Genomic DNA, 23,451 nt, shown 5'->3' with positions numbered 1-23,451 from the left:
CAACGAAAACAACTCTTCCTACAAAGAGATCTGCTCCTCAGCAGAACGCTCGATCCAGTCACCTGTGAGCTCCTCAATCAGATAGTAGTGCCCCGAAGAGATGCTAAGATGGTAATGAGATGGTAATGGACATGTACCATAACAGGTCTGGTCATTTTGGGACCCAAAAACTGGAAGCCACCATCAGGCGGCATTTCTACTGGATTGGCATGAGAAGTGATATTAAAACCTGGAGCTAGGAGTGTCCCACCTGTGCTATGGCCAGGGGAGAAAGACATGATCAGCGAGCCCCCCTTCATCCAATAGTGAGTAGGAGTCCTCTAGAAATTGTGGCTATCAACCATGTGAAACTGGAACCCAGCAGATCCAGACTCACCTATGCTATGACAATCATAGACCACTACACCAAGTTTGTCATGGCTGTACCTGTAAAGGACTTAACTGCTAAAACTACATGCAGCTGCCATGTAGAAGAGCTTCATTTTGCCATATGGGTGTCCTGACAAGATATTCACTGATCAAGGATCCGCATTCGAATCTTAGTTCTTCTATGAACTTTGTGCACTGTACAACTGCAAAAAACTGAGGACTACCGCATATCACCCTCAAGGGAATGGGCTGTGCTAAAAGATGAATCAGACACTAATCAATATGCTTAAGGCTGTGCCATATCGCAAGAGGGCCAAGTGGCCTTTGCTTCTCCCTGAATTAGTGTACCTGTACAATAACACCACTCATTGCTTCCACCGGGTATACCCCTATACTACCTCATGTTTGGAAGACAGGGCCGTTTACCTGCAGACCTCACCCTCGATGTCCAGGAACCACTCCTTTCCCAATCTGAGTGGGTCAAAGAGCATCAGGGGCGCCTAGAGGATGCCAGAGAAATAGTGGATTCCAAAATAGAGAAGGCCCAGCAAAAACTGGACTTTGATCTACATGCACATGCTAAGCCCTTATAACGAGGAGACAAGGTCTGGCTCAGAAACAATCACCCAGTGAGCAAGCTGGAAGTCTCTGGGATCGCGAGCCTATACAGTAGTGGCTGTTCCCTCATCGGAGGTCTATGAGATCCAGAGAGAAGATAAAGGTACTCAGCGAGTAAAGAAATGCCTACAGGAACCTGTTCAGGAGCAGTCAAGAGAAGTGGATGAGTCACCCAAACTGCCATTGTCTTCAGAAAATGAGACTCCAACAGAGTTGCCGTCCATGCTTGACCCCCTTCAGTGTTTTTTTCAGCCTCAAATCTGAGTCTTGATGCCAGTTGCTGGGATTACTATGTCTACAAAATCAAGTCAGGTGGCTGATCCTCCTTTGCAAGTCCCAGACTCTACCCCCACCCCCGGAGACTCTGAACTGTCCTTGCGGAGATCCCAACGGACCAGCAAAGGTAATCCACCTGCCCGTTATTGGGAATTCTTTGAAATGAATATTTAGCTACAGAGACTATAGGAGCCAAGCCATGGACACATTTTGACTGGTGAGAAACATTGCCCTCTGTTTTGTGGTTATATTTTGACCTTTTTCATCCACCCCTTTTGTGCCTGGACTTCATAGACTCTAACCATCAGCCGGTAACAATCTCCAGGTGGCGCACGTTGGTGTACTAACTCTTGTGGATTACAAATTCCATTTTTTTTCTTTTTGCATTATATGTTCCAGTTTGGCAATGTTACAAGCCTGCAAAGACCCAAAGAAAGAACTCAAACATGTACCTGATGCTCTTTGTGATTTCTATTGTCATATTTTTGCACTATTTTTGCCGTAAAGTTTAACGGTTTCTGCAACGTTTAAGCACTTTAGGCCATTGTCTGGACTCATATATGGGTGCAACAATGTGATCTATGCACTTTTTGTATGGACTTTGGACTTTATACCATTAGCTAGATAGTTAGCATCCTTGCTCATATGGACTTTCTCCGAGGACTCAAAAATACTAATGGTCCTATTTTGCCTGGTATTAATTTAGAAAACCTAGATATTATATTGTCTGATTTGCATATGCCCTTAACCTTTTTCTCTCCACATACTTGGGAGGGGAAGGAGCCAGTGTGTCCTGCGTCTTTGGGTTCATGTGCTGTTGCTACACAGGGAGGACCAAGTGGTAAGGTCACAAGCAGACTAAACATCTTTTAAGGGTAACCCCGCTGCTAAAATGTGAGTTAAGAGGGGATTAGCCCTCATGGGAGCTATGGAAGGTAGGCTGATTCCTCCTCCTAGTTCTAGGTGCCTTAAGGTACTGTGCACTGTCTTAGGAAAAATGTGTGAAAAGCTACCAGTTCAGACATCAAGGTGACAAAGCGTAAAGCATGATTAGACCTTGGTGCTGTAAGGGAACACAGGATGAAGCAACCCTTCTGTTTGCAGGTTTTCATTGCATTCTGGTGGGATTACATGCTTTCTTTGGTATTAGTGGCCACGATACTCAAAAGGAAGCCAGGAATGAGCGCTTGGTGCAGACCTTTTGGTTCACAGGTTTTTACCAAGAGGGCAAACTGAATAGACACCCTACTTATACGAGCAGGAACCTAGTGGTAGCTGTTGCTATATCAGTTTATGTATGTCAGTAATGGAAAATAATCTCATGCAGCACTTTAACTTTTCCTTGGTACCCTTAGAGCACCTCCTAAGCACAAGCCGAGGACGGCTTGGTTTTAAGTAAGGGGGAATGTTACATCCCAGAGCGGTGTTACCACTCCTGCACCCTTCTACTGTCTTTATTGCGCTAACAAAACGTCATCTTATGTATTTTGTGCAGGTCCTATACACTGTGCATTACTAATGTTTGTAAACTGTTATGTTTATATGTAATGTGCCTAGTTCACCAGCAGGTGGCAGCAAACATGGCAGAGATGCAGTTAGATAGAATGGAGCCTTCCATTCCATTCTAACCCCCCTCTGTGGAGAAGTGGGCGAGTCCCATTTCCTGCAGGAAGGGTGGGAACCAGTGAGAGTTAGTCTAGCTTACCCCCTGCTTGGGGAAGTTATGCAGGACAAGTCTCTCTGCTGAACGTGCCCTCGCCAGCCAGAGCACCCTCAGCTCTGCTGGCCATGGAGGCCAAAGCTTAAAGCCTCAGAATCCAGGAGCATAGTTCCCTAGCCTAAATCTAGAGACAGACCATACAAAGAGAGAAGTGCAGCATAAAGAAGAAGCAAAGTCATACAGTCCGCCTGTCAGTACAGCAGAGCCAGAGAGAAACAGATGTAGCAGAGACGAGTTTGTCTGCCAGTTCAATGCTAAAGCCTGCCGGAACCAAGATAACATTTGAAGATTGTTTCTGATGAAAGCTGCTGTTCAACTTCATCTCAAGTTATTTATTCCAATCCCTCAATTATTCCCACTATTTATTGCTTTGAAACCAAATCCTGGGGTTCATCCGTATCCAGGTAGGAGCACTGTGACACATATAAAGGGACATTTGAGGCTGCACTATACCACTAGGCATTCCTCTCCAGATGCCTCTGTCCCCTCTGCACACCTCAGTTTCCTTCAGGCACCTTTGTTCCACACAGATACCTCTGTCCACTCCATAAACCTCTGCTTTCTCCAGACCCCTCTGTTCTTTCCACACACACCTGTCCCCTCCAGACACCTTTGTCCACTGCATAAACCTTTTACCTCTCCATAAACCTCTGTTCACTTCGCATACCTCACACACCTCTTTTCATTCCAGATACCTTAGTCGTCTCCAGATACCTCTCTACTCTCCAGACACCGCTGTTCCCTCAAGACACCTCTGTTCCCTCCAGACCCCTCTTTCCTCTCCAGACCCCTCTTTCCTCTCCAGACCCCTCTTTCCTATCCAGATACCTCTTTCCTCTCCAGACACCGCTGTTCTCTCCAGACACCGCTGTTCCCTCCAGACACCGCTGTTCCCTCCAGACACCTCTGTTCCCTCCAGACACCTCTGTTCCCTCCAGACCCCTCTTTCCTCTCCAGATGCCTCTTTCCTCTCCAGATACCTCTGTTCCCTCCAGACCCCTCTTTCCTCTCCAGACCGCTCTTTCCTCTCCAGACACCTCTGTTCCCTCCAGACCCCTCTTTCCTCTCCAGACCCCTCTTTCCTCTCCAGATACCTCTGTTCCCTCCAGACCCCTCTTTCCTCTCCAGATACCTCTGTTTCCTCCAGACACCTCTGTTCCCTCCAGACCCTTCTTTCCTCTCCAGACCCCTCTTTCCTCTCCAGATACCTCTTTCCTCTCCAGATACCTCTGTTCCCTCCAGACCCCTCTTTCCTCTCCAGACCCCTCTTTCCTCTCCAGACCCCTCTTTCCTCTCCAGACCCCTCTTTCCTCTCCAGATACCTCTTTCCTCTCCAGATACCTCTGTTCCCTCCAGACCCCTCTTTCCTCTCCAGACCCCTCTTTCCTCTCCAGACCCCTCTTTCCTCTCCAGATACCTCTTTCCTCTCCGGATACCTCTGTTCCCTCCAGACCCCTCTTTCCTCTCCAGATACCTCTTTCCTCTCCAGATACCTCTGTTCACTCCAGACCCCTCTTTCCTCTCCAGACCCCTCTTTCCTCTCCAGACACCTCTGTTCACTCCAGACCCCTCTTTCCTCTCCAGACCCCTCTTTCCTCTCCAGACACCTCTGTTCCCTCCAGACCCCTCTTTCCTCTCCAGACCCCTCTTTCCTCTCCAGATACCTCTTTCCTCTCCAGCTACCTCTTTCCTCTCCAGACCCCTCTTTCCTCTCCAGATACCTCTGTTTCCTCCAGACACCTCTGTTCCCTCCAGACCCTTCTTTCCTCTCCAGACCCCTCTTTCCTCTCCAGACCCCTCTTTCCTCTCCAGATACCTCTTTCCTCTCCAGATACCTCTGTTCCCTCCAGACCCCTCTTTCCTCTCCAGGCCCCTCTTTCCTCTCCAGACCCCTCTTTCCTCTCCAGACCCCTCTTTCCTCTCCAGACCCCTCGTTCCTCTCCAGACCCCTCTGTTCCCTCCAGACCCCTCTGTTCCCTCCAGACCCCTCTGTTCCCTCCAGACCCCTCTGTTCCCTCCAGACCCCTCTGTTCCCTCCAGACCCCTCTGTTCCCTCCAGACCCCTCTGTTCCCTCCAGACCCCTCTGTTCCCTCCAGACCCCTCTTTCCTCTCCAGACCTCTTTTTCCTCTCCAGGCCCCTCATTACTCTCCAGATGCCTCTGCCCTCTCCAGACCCCCCTGTTCCCTCCAGACCATGTTTTGCCAAGGTGAATTTTTCTTTTTTGGTCAGAAATCTCAAACAACCAACAAATTTTGACTTACAAATTGGAAAACCAAAATGAAAGGGATTGTCGGAGTTATAACTAAACTCACCAATGTAATTAAATACTGACCACTTAGCCCCCTGCCTATGATAGAAAAACAGACATGAGCAATGTTAGAAGACATGAGGTGATGAGATGTCAGCATCTGAGCAGGAGCAGGGATGATGTGCAGCCCAATATACCGTCTTCTATCTCCTGCGGTGCTCTATTATCCCTCTATTCAATTATTTATTCCTCTACCTGCTTTATAGCTGTTTACCTCCACTCCACATTTGTTTGCAGACGTTGTGCTGTCAATCAGATCTACTTCCCTCCAATATTCATTGGAAACGTCCTTGTACTTGAGATCTCTGGTGAGAAATCCTGAATGCAGAGTAGGAGAACCGGGCAGAAGTCGTCTTTCAAGTTTTTTTTATGTTAATAAAGTTTAATTCTGCAATTTTCTTATACCGGTATTTTTTGTGTTACAATTCCTCATCAAGATCTCTTTTTGCTGTCAGTGTATGAGAAATGTCTTGTTTACCACCGAACATGAAAGACTTGTACAGACCCCATTTATATCCATTGGGGTGGGGGTAGGGGGGGGTTTAAAATAAAATTTAATGCAAAAATCACAATTGGAGCTTTGATATGTAGACAGGAGATCCGTAGTGCTAGTGACTTAAGAGCGGCACAGTGATGCTCCTGGTCACCTGCCGATGTCCAGCTCCTGGTCACCTGCCGATGAAAATCGGTTGCGGTGTTCTTGAAAAAAAAAAATGACTTTTATTCTTTATAGAAGTGAGGGCTTCAGTGCACCAGTGTGGCCAGCTAAAAGTGCACTGAAGACCACATTTGCATAAAAAAATAAAAGTCATATTTTTTTTTCCGGAACACTGCAACTGATTTTAACAAGATTGGTATAATTTAAATCAGCAGAATCAACCCTACCAGGCAGTAGAGTTGATATTACAGATAGGAGCTCTTTAACAGGTCACATACCTGTTAAAGCAAGGGTCAGCAACCTCCGGCACTCCAGGTGTTTTGAAACTACCTCTCCCATCATGACTGTTCTCTAAACTCCCACACAAATGGAAGGAGCATGCTGGGAGTTGTAGTTTCACAACAGCTGGAGTGCCAAAGGTTGCTTATCCCTGTGTTAAAGAATATGAGGCTGATCAGATCCTGATGTTTTTTTTCCCCCCAACCCTTTACTAGGCTGAAGTGCACAAATATGGCGCTATACATCTGATGGTACTGGTGGCTCAGTGGTTAGCATTGTTGGCTTGCAGCATTGGTGTCCTGGGTTCAAATCCAAACAAGGGTGAGTTTGCTTGGGTTTTGGACTTTGCCTCCTCCCTTCTGTGAGGACATTGACTGTCAGTTAGATGGGTTTTTAGCGATGGAAGCTCATGTGCATTTAGTATTAAGACCAGCCTCCACCGATTAGCTTGTGGGCAGGTTATCAATAAGGCAGCAGGGAGCTGTTCTGTGGTATAATTATACATCTGACTTCCATGAGATAAATTAAATATCTTAGATCCAGCCTGCCAACGTGGATCCTGGGCAGAAAGCGCTTTGCAGGAGCCAGCCTAGCATACGTTTCTTCCCTGTAGCTTGGAGGGAGTACTGGTCCTCATCAAAGAGACGCAGCGGGGTATGGAGACATATTGTTCAGGCAATGCTCCATGGGAAGAGGAGCATTCAAATTCCAACCCAACCAGGGAGTCTGGATGTCTCTGGTAGGTATGAGCTAATTAGAATATTTTCTCCCATGAAGCATTGCCTGAAAAGTGAGTCTCCTATACACTGCTGTGTCCCATCAATGAGAGCCATTACGCCCTAAACTATGACTAAGGACTCATGCACACGAACAAGTGCCAGCCGGGCCTGTATTGCCGCTCACAAACAGCGGGTGTTTGTGCACTGCATCACGGATGCAGACCCATTTCACTTGAATGGGTCTGCAATCCGAAAAGTCCAGTGCGGAATGGAGGCACGGAAGCACTACGGAGTTCTTCTGCAGGGTTTTGTCACGGTCCATCCCATGACAGAGGTGAGAAGATCTGAGAGACTGGCAGCACGTGAGGGTATGCCTTGCAGTGTTGTTGTTTGGTAATGACCACACCTCTTGTCAGGTGCAGCTTGTGGTCATTACTGAGGCTCTATTTAGTTCTGACTCACACTGCTTATACCATGCGGTTGATATTTCCTGCTGAAATTGGTTAAGCTGGTGTGTTGTTCCTTTGGATTTCCTGTTCCTCCATTCTTCTTTAAGCTAAGTGCATTTTGTTTTGCATTTAGTTGTTTGCTTGTGTTTGTTGTTTTATAGACCTAAAGGAGACGCTGGTTCCTTAATCTGGGAAGGAACCAGTAGTCCTATTCCCTGCCGCCACTCCTAGGGATTTCCAAGGTCTCCAGGGCTAAGGTTCCGGTGTATGAGTATTTCCACCTTCAGGGTCCACTCATATTGGCAGGAGTCAGGGAGAGGTCTAGGGATTCCTAGGAGGTCACCATCCCTCTCCCTTAGCTTTGAAGCGTAGACTCCGGTCTATTTTCTTCTGTGTGTTATCATGTGTTTCCCCCTCCCCATTACCTGTGAGAGGTTTCTCTCTGTGCCTCCGCACCGCAAAAAAAGAACATGTTCTATTTTTTGGCTCTGCGGATGCATCATGGACCCATTCAAGCTGAATGGGTCTGCATCCGTCTTCGGCAGCTGCACTGATGTTGCCCGTGCATTGGGGACCGCAAATTGCGGTCCCCAATGTACGGAATGAGCAACGAACGTGTGCATGAGCCCTAAGACATCTATAGGGTAAATGCACATGTAGCATATTAAATGCAGATTTTTTACATGGATTTCTGGTCGGACAGTCCGCATGATAATACAATACCGCAAATCCTATCTGCACGCTGTGCAAATTATCCTCACCTTGACTTGCGATGCAGATTTAAAAATCCCTAGCATGACCATTAATTATTCAATTTTTCATTACAGATTTAACTCCTTTCAGTGTGGAAGGTTAAATTCACAGTGAAATCTGCAGCAAAATCCGCGTGTTAAGGGCGCCCTCACACGTGGCAGATTTTGTTGCAGAAAATTGGGATCCCAAGAAGGGGGGACCCATGTCTATGTGCTCCATGTGACATAGTAAAGCTTATGGACTGGGATTGTGTCCTAATAGGAAAGATGTAAGAGCCCAGATGGCTGGTAGTGGAAGGGTTACCTTGCTGTATTAAAGGGCATCTGTCAGCAGTTTTGTCCCTATGACACTGGCTGACCTGTTACATGTGCACTTGGCAGCTGAAGACATCTGTGTTGGTCCCATGTTCATATGTGGCCTCATCGCTGAGAAATATGATGATTTAATATATGCCAATCAGCCTCTAGGAGCAACGGGGGCGTTACCGTTACACCTAGAGGCTCTGCTCTCTCTGCAACTGCTGCGCCACCTGCACTTTGATTGACTTTAATTTAAGAGAAGTCAGATCCAGATGTGATGATGTTCTTACTGCCTGTCAAATTGCAGAGGATGCGGCAGTTGCAGAGAGAGCAGAGCCTCTAGGTGTAATGGTAACGCCCCCATTGCTCCTAGAGGCTCATTTGCATATATTAAAAACTCATTTTTCTCAGCAATGCGGACACATATTACCTTGGGACCAACACAGATGTCTTCAGCTGCCAAGAGCACATGTACCAGGTCAGCCGGTGTCATAGGGACAAATCTGCTGACAGATGCCCTTTAAGTATCTGCATGTATTGTTATGTTGCCTACGGCAGCGGAATGTTCTATCGATCAATGAAACCTTCTTGTAAATTAATTATCTGTCTTATCTGAAGAAGTGAAACAAAATTGCCCAATACAAGGAACTACGATGGAGGCTAATAAGTCAGTAACACATTCAGTTCCTGGAAGATACTTCCACCTCTGTTACTGCTGCCTGGAATGTGGTTAGCGGGAGCCGTACTTGTTAATCACGGACGCGATGATGACGACATCCACCGGGTTTCATAGGGCAGTGTGCGGCGACCGTGACAAATACTTGCGTTTGCAAAAATTCACCCCCAGAAAGAAGCTCTGTTTAGCTCACAGAGGACTGCCTAGACTGAAACACTGTAGCAAATACTCAGCGGTTCGACAGACTGACCCACGGCACGTACACCAGTTTTGGTGCTGAATGTGATAGCAGCCGCTGCCAACCAGGGGGGGATTTTATAAGACAGATTCTCTTTAACTCAGTAAGACCGTGTTCACATCAGAGCTTGTTTTTCTATTGTTAAGCTCCGTTATATGAACAGAGCAATTATAAAGGAAGCACCGCGGAGACTCTGGCGCAGATGTGAGCGCTGCCTAATAAACCAGTCTTCAGTAGGCTCCCCCTAGTGGCTGCAGCAGTCAGACTCATCATTTAAAGGGATTATCCCAAGATTAATGTGAAAAAATGAAAATCAGACATCATATAGCACATGACAGTCCTGCTAACAAAGCTAGAACCAGCCCTGTACCTCACATGGATCCGGAGATCTTCCTATTCATTGCTCTGCTAGATTTATTTCTGACTGGCAGCTCAGGGGCGTGTCCTTTCTGCTGCAGCTCAGGGGCACGTCCTTTCTCTCGCAGCTCGGGGGTGTGTCCTTTCTGCTGCAGCTTGGGACCTATCATACCTCAGGGGGGCATGTCCTTTCCGCAGAAGCTCTCTCCCGATCACAGCTCAGGGGCTTTTTCATTTCCGCTGCAGCTCTCTCCCTATCACAGCTCAAGGGGCAGTTAAAGGGTGAAACTGAGCATGTGCATCCACCTCTGCGAGGTGGACAGAGAAATAAGAAAAATAACAGACAGCAGGTGGCACTGTACCTATACATTTTATTAAAAAACTCAGTGGCTATTTAATATTTTTAATTACATGCAATTACAAAAGCATTTAGATCCAGCTGCTGGATTAAAAACTGCAGCATTTTTTTTGTGGGACACCCCCTTTAATAAGAAGAGTCACCTCTCCTGACATGTCTATTTTCCTAAGTTCTTTTATTAGGCATAAAAAAAATCTCTTTTGGAGCATCTTCTCTTAGAAATCTATGTTGTGCCGTACCTCTGTTATTCCAACTATAAATGTATGAATAAATTCATATTAGGGAGTCAACATTCTACCTTGTCAAGGGGGGGGGGGGGGTGTCCTTACACAGTCTGATGCTGTGAGCATTGATTGGACAATGTCAGAGTGCGCAGGGACACGCCCAGTTGCCAATTTATTCACGAATTTCTAGGAGAAATAACAGAGGAACGGCACTACTAAGAGTTATAAGAAAATATGCTCCAATTTGCTGTTTCTTGTGGAATACAAGTGTTTACTAAGACAGTTTAGTTCCTTACCATTTTTAGGATCTCTGCTTGCTGTCAACAGAGAGGATCCCATCCGATCCCCTGTGTACTGGAATTGTGACATCCCATTTCGTCGTGCATTACTGTGGCCAGTGAACATGGGACATCGCTCTTCCCTCCACAAGGAATCGGAAGCGGTGGAGACTGCACTGGAACAGAGTGCTGGTGACTAGTTTGAGGACCATTGGGCCATAACTTAAAGGGCATCTGTCAGCAGTTTTGTACCTATGACACTGGCTGACCTGTTACATGTTGCATTGGCAGCTAAGGCATCTGTGTTGGCCCCATGTTCATATGTGTCCGCACTGCTGAGAAAAATGATGTTTAAATATATGCAAATTAGCGTTTAGGAGCAACGGGGGCATTACCATTGCACCAAAAGTCTCTGCTCTTTGCAGCTAATGCACAGTACCGGTTATGATGTGGTTTTCATTGCCTGGCCCTGTCAATCAGAGTGCAGAGGGGGCAGCAGTTGCAGAGAGATCTGAGCCTCTAGGTGTAATGGCAACGCCCCCGTTGCCCCTAGAGGCTCATTTGCATATATTAAAATCTCATTCTTCTCAGCAATGTAGGCACATAGGAACATGGGACCAACACAGACGCCTTCAGCTGCCAAGTGCACATGTAACAGGTCAGCCAGTGTCATGGGTACAAAACTCTATTGACTGATGCCCTTTAAATTGCTAGGTGGTCGGGCAGCCCCTTTAATGAACACTTCAGGAAAAGGAGATATATTTTTCATCGCCTGAGGGGGCGGAGCATGACTCGTTGGCCTTCTATGAACCCCTGTGTCATGCTCCACCCCCTCAGGCCCTGCATTAGGCATGACACGTATCGATCTTAACCATCTCCTGTTAGGCCTAGTTCACACGAACGTATGGCTTTTATAATTTTTTGCGGTCTGTTTTTCACGGATCAGTTGTTCCGTTTTTGGTTCCGTTGTGTTTCCGTTTCCTTTCAGTTTTTCCGTATGCCACATACAGTATACAGTAATTACATAGAAAAAATTGGGCTGGCCATAACATTTTCAATAGATGGTTCAGCAAAAACGGAACGGATACGGAAGACATACGGATGCATTTCCGTATGTGTTCCTTTTTTTTGCAGACCCATTGAATAGACCTACGGAACGTGATTTGCGGGCAATAATAGGACATGTTCTATCTTTCAACGGAACAGAAATACGGAAACGGAATGCTTACGGAACACATTCCGTTTTTAATGCGGAACCATTGAAATGAATGGTTCCGTATACGGAACACAAAAAAACGGCCCATACACTCACAAAAAAACTGATCGTGTGAACTAGGCCTAATACAGAGTGTGACCGCAGCAGCAGGGCCTGATTTCCATTCATAAAGCAGTGAGTCACATGGTATGACTCGATACAATGTTGCACGTTGTCCTTTATCTGTAGCCTATTGTTATTCTTATGATTCTTTTTTTTTTTTTACTAAACTTTTCACTTTCAAAGTGATTGTATCATCCCTAGAAGAAAGCAGTCACCGTATATTTTCCTGGAACGTCTCCAGGTCACAGAACGCTTCACGTGATTGGCCTGGGCGGCGTCCTCTGTGACCCGGAATACCGCACCCGCACCTCCTGCTGCTCCCAGACAGTACAGTGTCTGTTCCGGCTTTTTTCCATGGAGACGGGATAGGCATCTTGATTTTGGATCCTATGACTTTTGAATCTGATGGTTCGGCTATATTTCACGTCCAGCATTCCTCAGGGTTACGCCCATTGGGGCGCAAAATGCTAGCAATCGGTAATAAACGCAGCGCGTGGACAGTCCTCCAGATGGAGGATCTTTGGTGGGAAGGTTTATGAGGTTTTTTTTCTTTTTGATTTCCTGCGCAGAAAGAATTTTCTTTGTAGACATCTCGACCTAAACTAGTTTCAATGGCCGCGTTTGAAGCCTCTATATAAAATGACGGCGAGCTGCACCGCGGCTACGGGAAACAATGCACACTTAATTTACTCCAGCATTAATGTGAAATGTTGCTGTTCAGCACTCATGCCTCCTGTCAGCTCTTGATAAATGGCCCCCCACTATGTGTTTTACCTGCAGTCCCTTCTTCGCTCAGCATCCCAGTCTCCATGGTTACTGGGATCTGATACCCACAAGGCGCTTTCGGTAATTGTTAACACTTTCTGTCTTTAAGGACTCGGCAGGAATTCTCGTCATCTGCCTGTAACTTCATTCTACCAAGGATGGCGTTGTCTGCAGGCAACAAAAGGTTAAGGAATTGCCGTGTCTGAAATGAACAGTATTGCTGCGCGAGCGCTATCCGAACAAACTTGTTGCCATAACTATAGCAGATACCTCTAGGAGTAGACACACGGAGGCTTCGTGTTTCCCCCTATATTTTAGGTGGGGGTGGTACACCTTCTATATAAGACGCTCTATAGTCCTGCAGATACTTTACTTACTTCTCACCTGACTGTCTTTAAAAGGACAAGAAACGAGGCCCCATCCACGCGACCGGATGTATTTTGCAGTACGCAAAATGCGGATCCGCAAAAAATTTGGATGATGTCCGTGTTGCATTCATTTTGTTTGCAGACCTACTGTAACAATGCCTATTCTTGTCTGCAAAACGGACAAGACTAGGACGTTTTATCTTTTTTTGCGGGACTGCGGAACCGACATGCGGTCCCATTGAAATGAATGGGTTCTCATCCAATCTGCAACAAACGCGGATCGGATGCAGACCAAAAATATGGTCATATGAATGGGGCCATATAAATGAGCTGTCTGTAACTGTATCTATCTTATATTTATGTAATCTATCTATTTTATATCTATATTATATCTAACGATCTATCTAATATCTATGTGAAATCACTCATGTGCTCTGACTGGGGAGAGGGGAGTAAGCTGCCCCCAAGAACAAAAGGATCGGGCACCAGCCCTTCTCTCCACCAACATCTGCCGTCGAGGAACAGTTGTGAAGGCCTTCTGAAATTGCTGCGTTTAGCTGACACGCATGCAACGTTTGAGGATTGGGTTTGACACCCCTCGGAACAACTTAAGCCATACAAGCCTTTTGTTTTTAATACTTTGTTATACTTGGCTTTGCTCTGCTTTCTCTTTGTTCTGTTGTGACCTGTATTCTGCAGGGTGTCAGGCAGATGTTTTACACTGAACTCCATGCATTTTATTACTCAGATTCAGTTTCCTTTTGTTCTCGTTAATGTTCAACCTTGTTGCCTACAACTGCTTGACCTTCCAAGGTGGAGAATGGAGACGTGAAGATCTCTGGTTCCAGTAAAGAAGCTTTACCAGGGCCCCTCACCTAATAACTACAATTTCCCCCACTCTAGGGTCTATATACAATATAAAAATCATAGGATTATATACAATAACTTATTGTGCCCATTCATAGTCCCCAGAGGGCCACCTACATAGCACCTGTGGTCTCTGGGCTCTCATAAATGAGGGCTTGTAGCTTCTGCCAGCTTTATATCCCTCGTAGCTACTCCTTGCTTCTTGAATGTGATGGAGATTATACATGTGCAAGGTTCCTGAGATCTTATCCTCCTGGGATCCATAGAGCATGGATCAGTTTGACAGACCCTCCCGATGAATGGCTTTATGGATGTGAAAATGTTTCTTGATTTCTTGAGATGGGATTTTGATCGTTGTAAGTGCATTGATGGGCCCAGCAGCGTCTGATCATGATAGATCATTTGTCCAAACGGACTGAGGAGAAATAAAGGCACGTCAGACACCTTTCACCAAGACGGCTAAAAATGAGTCTTCCTCTCCTAGCTTTAGTGCCTGGAAATGATTGAACAGGCACAAGTTTTTAAAAGGGCTCCAAAAGTTTTTTTTGTGCCAAAAAGTCTCTTTAACGGGAAGGAAATTGACTTACAGGATAGCTACCTATAGGTGGCGCCGTTTTCTTCCTTCTGGTGGAACGCTAATTTGCATACAATTTCCCATGATGCATTGTTATGCCATCTGGCTCTTTCCAAAGGAGAAAATGTAACCCCAAGAGTTGTAAGAAGGTGACATCGATGAGGACTCCTTGACCTAGAAACCCTACTAGTTCCCAAAACAAGGGGAACATGGCTCTTGGTAAAAGGAACCTTTGTGTCTGGCAGGAGATTTCAGTAACCTGGAATGTTCAACACATGGGATTCCAGGACTGAGATGTTGATAGCCTGTCACCAGGATCAGATCGGTGGGGTCTGACAGTCAGCACCCCCCACTGATCAGCCACCAACGCAGCAGATGGAGCTGAAAACACAAGGTTCTGCCTACTGTGTAGTGGCCGAGTCGGGGTACTGCAGCTCAGCTCCTCTTCAAGTGAATGGGAGCTGAGCTGCAATGCGCCAGTGCGGCAAACGACTGTGTAGTTACCGGCACCAGCAGCTGCCCAAAAAAGATGATCGTGAGGGTGCTGAGTGTCGGGCCCCCACCAATCTGATATTGATGACTTATTTTGAGGATAGGTCATTAGCATCTTGCCCATTTAAGGAACTGGTCTTCCACATTAAGTAATGTATGAGAATCATCCAAGTTTGCAAATTAGCCTCTTCCAGAAGGAAGAAAACTGCCTCCTGATGCCACCTATATCATTAAGTCAACGTCCGACCTCATAAGGATGGTTTGTGGCCAGCAAGAGAAAGACATGGCAGGTGCTCCTTAAAGAGGACCTTTCACCGATCCTGACACTGTGAACTAAGAATACAGACATGGAGAGCGGCGCCCGGGGATCTCACTGCACTTACTATTATCCCCGGGCGCCGCCCCGATCTCCTGCTATTCCCTCCGGTATCTCCGCTCACTAAGTTATAGTAGGCGGAGTCTGTCCTTGTTCTGCTGTAGTGCTGGCCAATCGCAGAGCTCACAGCCTGGGAGAAAATAACCTCCCAGGCTGTGAGCTCTGCACTGTGATTGGCCAGCGCTACAGCAGAACAAGGGCAGACTCCGCCTACTATAACTTAGTGACCGAAATCTCCGCCTACTATAACTTAGTGAGCGGAGATACCGGAGGACATAGCAGGAGAACGGAGCGGCGCCCAGGGATAATAGTAAGTGCAGTGAGATCCCCGGGCGCCGCTCTCCATGTCTGTATACTTAGTTCACAATGTTTTGCCACATGAAAGGTCCTCTTTAAGGCTACTTTCACACTAGTGTTTTTGCTGGATCCGGCAGGGCTCAGCAAAAACGCTTTCGTTACTGATAATACAACCATCTGCATCCGTTATGAACGGATCCGGTTGTTTTATCTTTAACATAGCCAAGACGGATCCGTCATGAACTCCATTGAAAGTCAATGGGGGACGGATCAAATTTCTATTGTGTCGGAGAAAACTAATCTGTCCCCACTGACTTGCATTAGGGGTCATGACGGATCCGTTTTTCCAAGGACGGAATGCAAAATACAACATGCTGCAGTTTTCTCTCCAGTTTGGGAACGCAACTAAACGGAACAGAACGCATTTTGAAGCATTCCGTTCTGTTCAGTTTTGTCCCCATTGACAATGAATGGGGACAAAACGAAGCGTTTTTTTCCGGTATTGAGCCCCTATGACGGATTTAAATATCGGAAAACTAAAAGGAGAACAGAGTAGGGGGGGTTAGGTGCCTTTGCTGCAGATCTCGGGAGTACTGGTTCTCTACCCATTGACCGATATCCCTAGCCATGCTGCGAGCCTCAAACCTTGACTTTCAGGATAGCTACCTATAGGCTGCACTCTAGAAACAGTTTTCTTCTTTCTTGAGGAGAGCTAATTTGAATGCTCTTTCCCAGGGAGCCTTGCCGGTAGGAGAATCAATACCTGAGTCACTGTAGGAGAAGATATGATTTGGTTGTGCTGGGACTTGTAGTGTTAGGCTACTTTCACACTTGCGGCAGAGTGATCCGGCAATCTGCATGCAAACGGACAGCATTTGTAGACGGATCCGGATCCGTCTTACAAATGCATTGCAAGAACGGATCCGTCTCTCCGAATGTCATTTGGAGAAACAGATCCGTTATATATTTATTTCACATTTTTACCGGACGGATCCGGCATTTCGGGATTTTTAATGCCGGATCTGGCACTAATACATTTCAATGTAAAATAAGACCGGATCCGGCATTCCGGCAACTGATCCGGAATTTTGGACGGAGATAATACCGCAGCATGCTCCGATATTTCCTCCGTCCAAAACGCCGTTCAGTGACTGAACTGAAGAAATCCTGACGCATCCTGAACGGATTTCTGTCCATTTAGAATGCATTAGCATAAAACCGATCAGTTCTTTTCCGGTATTGAGCCCCTAGGACGGAACTCTATGCCGGAAAAGAATAACGCTAGTGTGAAAGTGCCCTTACAGTCTTGAGAATGTATGCAGATGTTATAAATGAGCTATGACCACGCAGACCCCGGATGTGCAGTATGAAAGCCCCTGTTCATGGACACCATGAGTAATGCCCTCTGCTGCATCACTTAGCATGTTGTGCACCTCTTCTGATGCCTGCTCCATGCCCGCTCATCCCCTCATCTGATGCCTGCTCCATGCCCGCTCATCCCCTCATCTAATGCCTGCTCTGTGCCCGCTCATCCCCTCATCTGATGCCCGCTCATCCCCTCATCTGATGCATGCTCTGTGCCCGCTCATCCCCTTATCTGATGCCCGCTCATCCCCTCTTCTGATGCCTGCTCTGTGCCCGTTCATCCCCTCATCTGATGCCCGCTCATCCCCTTATCTGACGCCCGCTCATCCCCTCATCTGACGTCCGCCCTGTGCCCGCTCATCCCCTCATCTGATGCCCGCTCTGTGCCCGCTTATCCCCTCTTCTAATCGTGGTTAGAAGAATGACACGAGCTCTAATCTTATGCTGTCAGGAAGCCCGCTCTCCGCTCCGTCCTTCCGCCGCTTCTCCCTATCAGATGTAGTCGTGCTTCGTGCCAGTTAAACCAGGTCACTGGACATAATTCTCTCAATCTGCCGGATACGAGGCGGTCGGGGATTGCTATGCAGCCTGCGCCACCACTAAAGGGTTCAAGTTCAGACTGGAAAACGTATATATAAAGCGCTAAGGACGCTGAAGCGCACGAGCACGCGAGACCTATGCTGACTAATTGAGGCCATTGTCCTCCTAGTCTCGAGCATTCGCTACACAATGCCGCCAATGATAAGCAAAAAAAAAAAAAAGCAAATGCGACACATCGACAGATACGATTTTTTTTTTTCCTTGTTTCTATAATTGCTCTCATGAGGAAGAAGGAGGGGAGACGGCCGCCTGGAATATCTCATTGGTCTCCAGCAGAAACCTCACCTCAAAGCTGGTGAGGCGGCGGGGGAGTCGTACAATGATTAGCCCTGCCTTTTCCCTATGAGATAGCCAGGCAGAGGGTGCCTCTAGGGAATTACCGAGGTGGCTGACTATAAGTCACACAAAGCCCAGGCGGCCAAGTGCAGATGTTGAGAGTTATCAGTGTGTTTTTTGTAAAAAAGAAAAAATATATATATCCCCCCCCCCCCCTCGCGCACTCTCCATCTTTATGCAGTTTGTGCAGGAATGTAATGTTCTCAGCAGCTCGACATGCAGATCCAATCCCGTAGCCAGATCTGCTCAACTATGTAGCCACGAAGGAGTCAGGTTTCAAGAGTTTAGGAACTGGGCAGTTCACTGAGTCAGAATCAAAGAATTATATATTTTTTTGTAGCAAAAGAGAAGTTAGTTGGTCTTAGAAAAAAAAGCAGCAACAGGGGATGAAGAGGTGGCACTAAGGTGGTGCATGAGGGGCCCAAAGGTCTCTGCACATGTGAGGGCACCGGTATTATAAATGGCACATAATATAGGGGTGCAGAGTTAGCAGTAAGGTCTCTGCACATGTGAGGGCACCGGTATTATAAATGGCACATAATATAGGGGTGCAGAGGTAGCACTAAGGTCTCTGCACATGTGAGGGCACCGGTATTATAAATGGCACATAATATAAAGGTGCAGAGGTAGCACTAAGGTCTCTGCACATGTGAGGGCACCGGTATAAATGGCACATAATAAAGGGGTGCAGAGGTAGCACTAAGGTCTCTGCACATGTGAGGGCACCGGTATTATAAATGGCACATAATAAAGGGGTGCAGAGGTAGCACTAAGGTCTCTGCACATGTGAGGGCACCGGTATAAATGGCACATAATAAAGGGGGGCAGAGGTAGCACTAAGGTCTCTGCACATGTGAGGGCACCAGTATTATAAATGGCACATAATAAAGGGGTGCAGAGGTAGCACTAAGGTCTCTGCACATGTGAGGGCACCGGTATTATAAATGGCACATAATATAGGGGTGCAGAGTTAGCAGTAAGGTCTCTGCACATGTGAGGGCACCGGTATTATAAATGGCACATAATAAAGGGGTGCAGAGGTAGCACTAAGGTCTCTGCACATGTGAGGGCACCGGTATTATAAATGGCACATAATAAAGGGGTGCAGAGGTAGCACTAAGGTCTCTGCACATGTGAGGGCACCGGTATAAATGGCACATAATAAAGGGGGGCAGAGGTAGCACTAAGGTCTCTGCACATGTGAGGGCACCAGTATTATAAATGGCACATAATAAAGGGGTGCAGAGGTAGCACTAAGGTCTCTGCACATGTGAGGGCACCGGTATTATAAATGGCACACAATATAGGGGTGCAGAGGTAGCACTAAGGTCTCTGCACATGTGAGGGCACCGGTATTATAAATGGCACATAATAAAGGGGTGCAGAGGTAGCACTAAGGTCTCTGCACATGTGAGGGCACCGGTATTATAAATGGCACACAATATAGGGGTGCAGAGGTAGCACTAAGGTCTCTGCACATGTGAGGGCACCGGTATTATAAATGGCACATAATATAGGGGTGCAGAGGTAGCACTAAGGTCTCTGCACATGTGAGGGCACCGGTATTATAAATGGCACATAATAAAGGGGTGCAGAGGTAGCACTAAGGTCTCTGCACATGTGAGGGCACCGGTATTATAAATGGCACATAATATAGGGGTGCAGAGGTAGCACTAAGGTCTCTGCACATGTGAGGGCACCGGTATTATAAATGGCACACAATATAGGGGTGCAGAGGTAGCACTAAGGTCTCTGCACATGTGAGGGCACCGGTATTATAAATGGCACATAATAAAGGGGTGCAGAGGTAGCACTAAGGTCTCTGCACATGTGAGGGCACCGGTATTATAAATGGCACATAATAAAGGGGTGCAGAGGTAGCACTAAGGTCTCTGCACATGTGAGGGCACCAGTATTATAAATGGCACATAATATAGGGGTGCAGAGGTAGCACTAAGGTCCTGGTGCATGAGGGGCCCAAAGGTCTCTGCACATGTGAGGGCACCGGTATTATAAATGGCACATAATATAGGGGTGCAGAGGTAGCACTAAGGTCTCTGCACATGTGAGGGCACCGGTATTATAAATGGCACATAATAAAGGGGTGCAGAGGTAGCACTAAGGTCTCTGCACATGTGAGGGCACCGGTATTATAAATGGCACATAATAAAGGGGTGCAGAGGTAGCACTAAGGTCTCTGCACATGTGAGGGCACCGGTATTATAAATGGCACATAATAAAGGGGTGCAGAGGTAGCACTAAGGTCTCTGCACATGTGAGGGCACCGGTATTATAAATGGCACATAATAAAGGGGTGCAGAGGTAGCACTAAGGTCTCTGCACATGTGAGGGCACCGGTATTATAAAAGGCACACAATATAGGGGTGCAGAGGTAGCACTAAGGTCCTGGTGCACGAGGGGCCCAAAGGTCTCTGCACATGTGAGGGCACCAGTATTATAAATGGCACATAATATAGGGGTGCAGAGGTAGCACTAAGGTCTCTGCACATGTGAGGGCACCGGTATTATAAATGGCACATAATATAAAGGTGCAGAGGTAGCACTAAGGTCTCTGCACATGTGAGGGCACCGGTATTATAAATGGCACATAATAAAGGGGTGCAGAGGTAGCACTAAGGTCTCTGCACATGTGAGGGCACCGGTATTATAAATGGCACACAATATAGGGGTGCAGAGGTAGCACTAAGGTCTCTGCACATGTGAGGGCACCGGTATTATAAATGGCACATAATATAGGGGTGCAGAGGTAGCACTAAGGTCTCTGCACATGTGAGGGCACCGGTATTATAAATGGCACATAATAAAGGGGTGCAGAGGTAGCACTAAGGTCTCTGCACATGTGAGGGCACCGGTATTATAAATGGCACACAATATAGGGGTGCAGAGGTAGCACTAAGGTCTCTGCACATGTGAGGGCACCGGTATTATAAATGGCACATAATAATGGGGTGCAGAGGTAGCACTAAGGTCTCTGCACATGTGAGGGCACCGGTATTATAAATGGCACATAATAAAGGGGTGCAGAGGTAGCACTAAGGTCTCTGCACATGTGAGGGCACCAGTATTATAAATGGCACATAATATAGGGGGGCAGAGGAAGCACTAAGGTCTCTGCACATGTGAGGGCACCGGTATTATAAATGGCACATAATAAAGGGGTGCAGAGGTAGCACTAAGGTCTCTGCACATGTGAGGGCACCGGTATTATAAATGGCACACAATATAGGGGTGCAGAGGTAGCACTAAGGTCTCTTCACATGTGAGGGCACCGGTATTATAAATGGCACATAATAAAGGGGTGCAGAATTAGCAGTAAGGTCTCTGCACATGTGAGGGCACCGGTATTATAAATGGCACATAATATAGGGGGGCAGAGGTAGCACTAAGGTCTCTGCACATAGGAAGGCACCAGTATTATAAATGGCACATAATATAGGGGTGCAGAGGTAGCACTAAGGTCTCTGCACATGTGAGGGCACCAGTATTATAAATGGCACATAATAATGGGGTGCAGAGGTAGCACTAAGGTCTCTGCACATGTGAGGGCACCGGTATTATAAATGGCACACAATATAGGGGTGCAGAGGTAGCACTAAGGTCTCTGCACATGTGAGGGCACCAGTATTATAAATGGCACATAATATAGGGGTGCAGAGGTAGCACTAAGGTCCTGATGCATGAGGGGCCCAAAGGTCTTTGCACCTAAGATGTCACCAGTATTATAAATGACAAATAATAAAGATTGTGCATTTGGGCCTTGGAGCTTTGTTACGCCTCAGGCCTTGGACGGGTGCAGTCGTCGTTATACCTGCAGAGTTATTAGTTACTAGTGTGGACCCCAACAATAGCCTGGCCCAGGACACAGCTCAAGGCACCATGACAAACTACTATGAAAAGCAGCCAATGTGGGCTGTGATAGAGCAAAGGGAACAGGTCAGCATCCCCTTCCCTGGCGGTCTATGCCCCTGCCTGTAATGCTTTGTCCAATGATGTCCACCAGACAGTCCCTTAAAATTCTATAGGAAAACGGAGAATTGGATCCATGCGCTGCACAGTATAAACTAGAGTGGACCATAGGCTTCCAATGACTGATCACCCAACAGCTATCACCCCTGAGGTGGCCAATATTACATGTTATTTTACTAGTGGGGGCAAGCAGCAGTGTGGCACCGCTTATCTCCCAGAGAAACAAATAAATGCTTAGGTTCAAATCCTTGTTTTCCTTCATGGATAGCCAGCATTACAGACCCCCAAGACACAATCAGTTTGCGGTACTTTTTTTAGTCTGTGACTACAGTTGCACATCCGATGCTACAGGTTCGTTGCTGACGCTGCAGTTCTCTCAGGCTCAAAATTGACTTTAGAGACCAAACAGGAGTTTGCTGAGTGATCAAAACTTTGGAGCGACTGCTAGATAATATCAGAGAGCAGGAGATAGCTGAGGTCCGGTGACGCATCTCATTTGGCTGGTCTCCAGTTGTCTACTTCATGGGGCCGTTCTTTTGGCAATAGATGTCATAAACAAAACCAATGATGAAATGTATTTACAAGTCATAGGAACAAAGAAATGAGGGAATTTAACTGAAGCCTTGATTTACATAACAGGTCCAGCAGCTGCTTATCTCCCAATATAACAAAGAATCAGGTTAAGATCCAGGGCATCATTACATTGAGCTGAGCTAGCCCTACAAGGCATTGCACCTGGTGAAGTTTCAGGTGAGAAACTCCCTTTAAGTCTCTAATATCTGCTGAGAGTCAGGAGGCCCCCCATACACAATGGATGGTTGGCAGATCCTGTTGAAACTGGTGGGTTTGGCCAAAATGAAGCTAATGTGCATTGCCAGCTTTAAGCCGACCATACACTTGAGACAAAGGTTGGTCCGTCCCACCAATTTCAGAGGGGACCAATGGTCTCAATGCCAGGGGGCTTCACGACTATCCCTTAATGTCAGAAATGGAATGAAAGAAGGAAGAAGGTAGCATCTTATTCCCCTCTTTCCATAGAAATAACCCTGTGCCCCCGGCCAAGTGGGCCGCACATGTTTATGGTGGAGTCAGCTGTCGGGCACATGACCTATCTCAAGTGTATGGTCAACATAAAAGTGCCCCTAGGGGTAGTCTGTACCAATCCAACGTGAAGATCATGACCTACATTTATGTACGGTAATCTGCAGCCATTGCTCATTATCATCCCTTTTCTAACTCAATGTACCCTTGACTGGTCTTCTAAACCTCCTCGGAGTAAGCTAATCCTAAATTCCGTCTTCTAACGTAAATGTGGAAATATCCATCTTTTTCACCAAGCAGCAACGTGACTCTGCTAATGCGCAGCAGACGACCTTTCCAACCGTAAAACCCAGGGGATAAACAACTTAGTCATGATGAAATGAAAAGACGTCAAACCCTCCAAAGAAAGAGCCCACGTCAACATCCATCCTCCCCGAGTGCTCTTTGGATGGAGTTTTTTGGCGCCTCCGCACCTTGGACCCTC

This window comes from Bufo gargarizans, chromosome 6, assembly GCF_014858855.1.
Source record: "Bufo gargarizans isolate SCDJY-AF-19 chromosome 6, ASM1485885v1, whole genome shotgun sequence".
Taxonomy (NCBI): domain Eukaryota; kingdom Metazoa; phylum Chordata; class Amphibia; order Anura; family Bufonidae; genus Bufo; species Bufo gargarizans.
Note: the sequence above shows the minus strand (reverse complement) of the source record.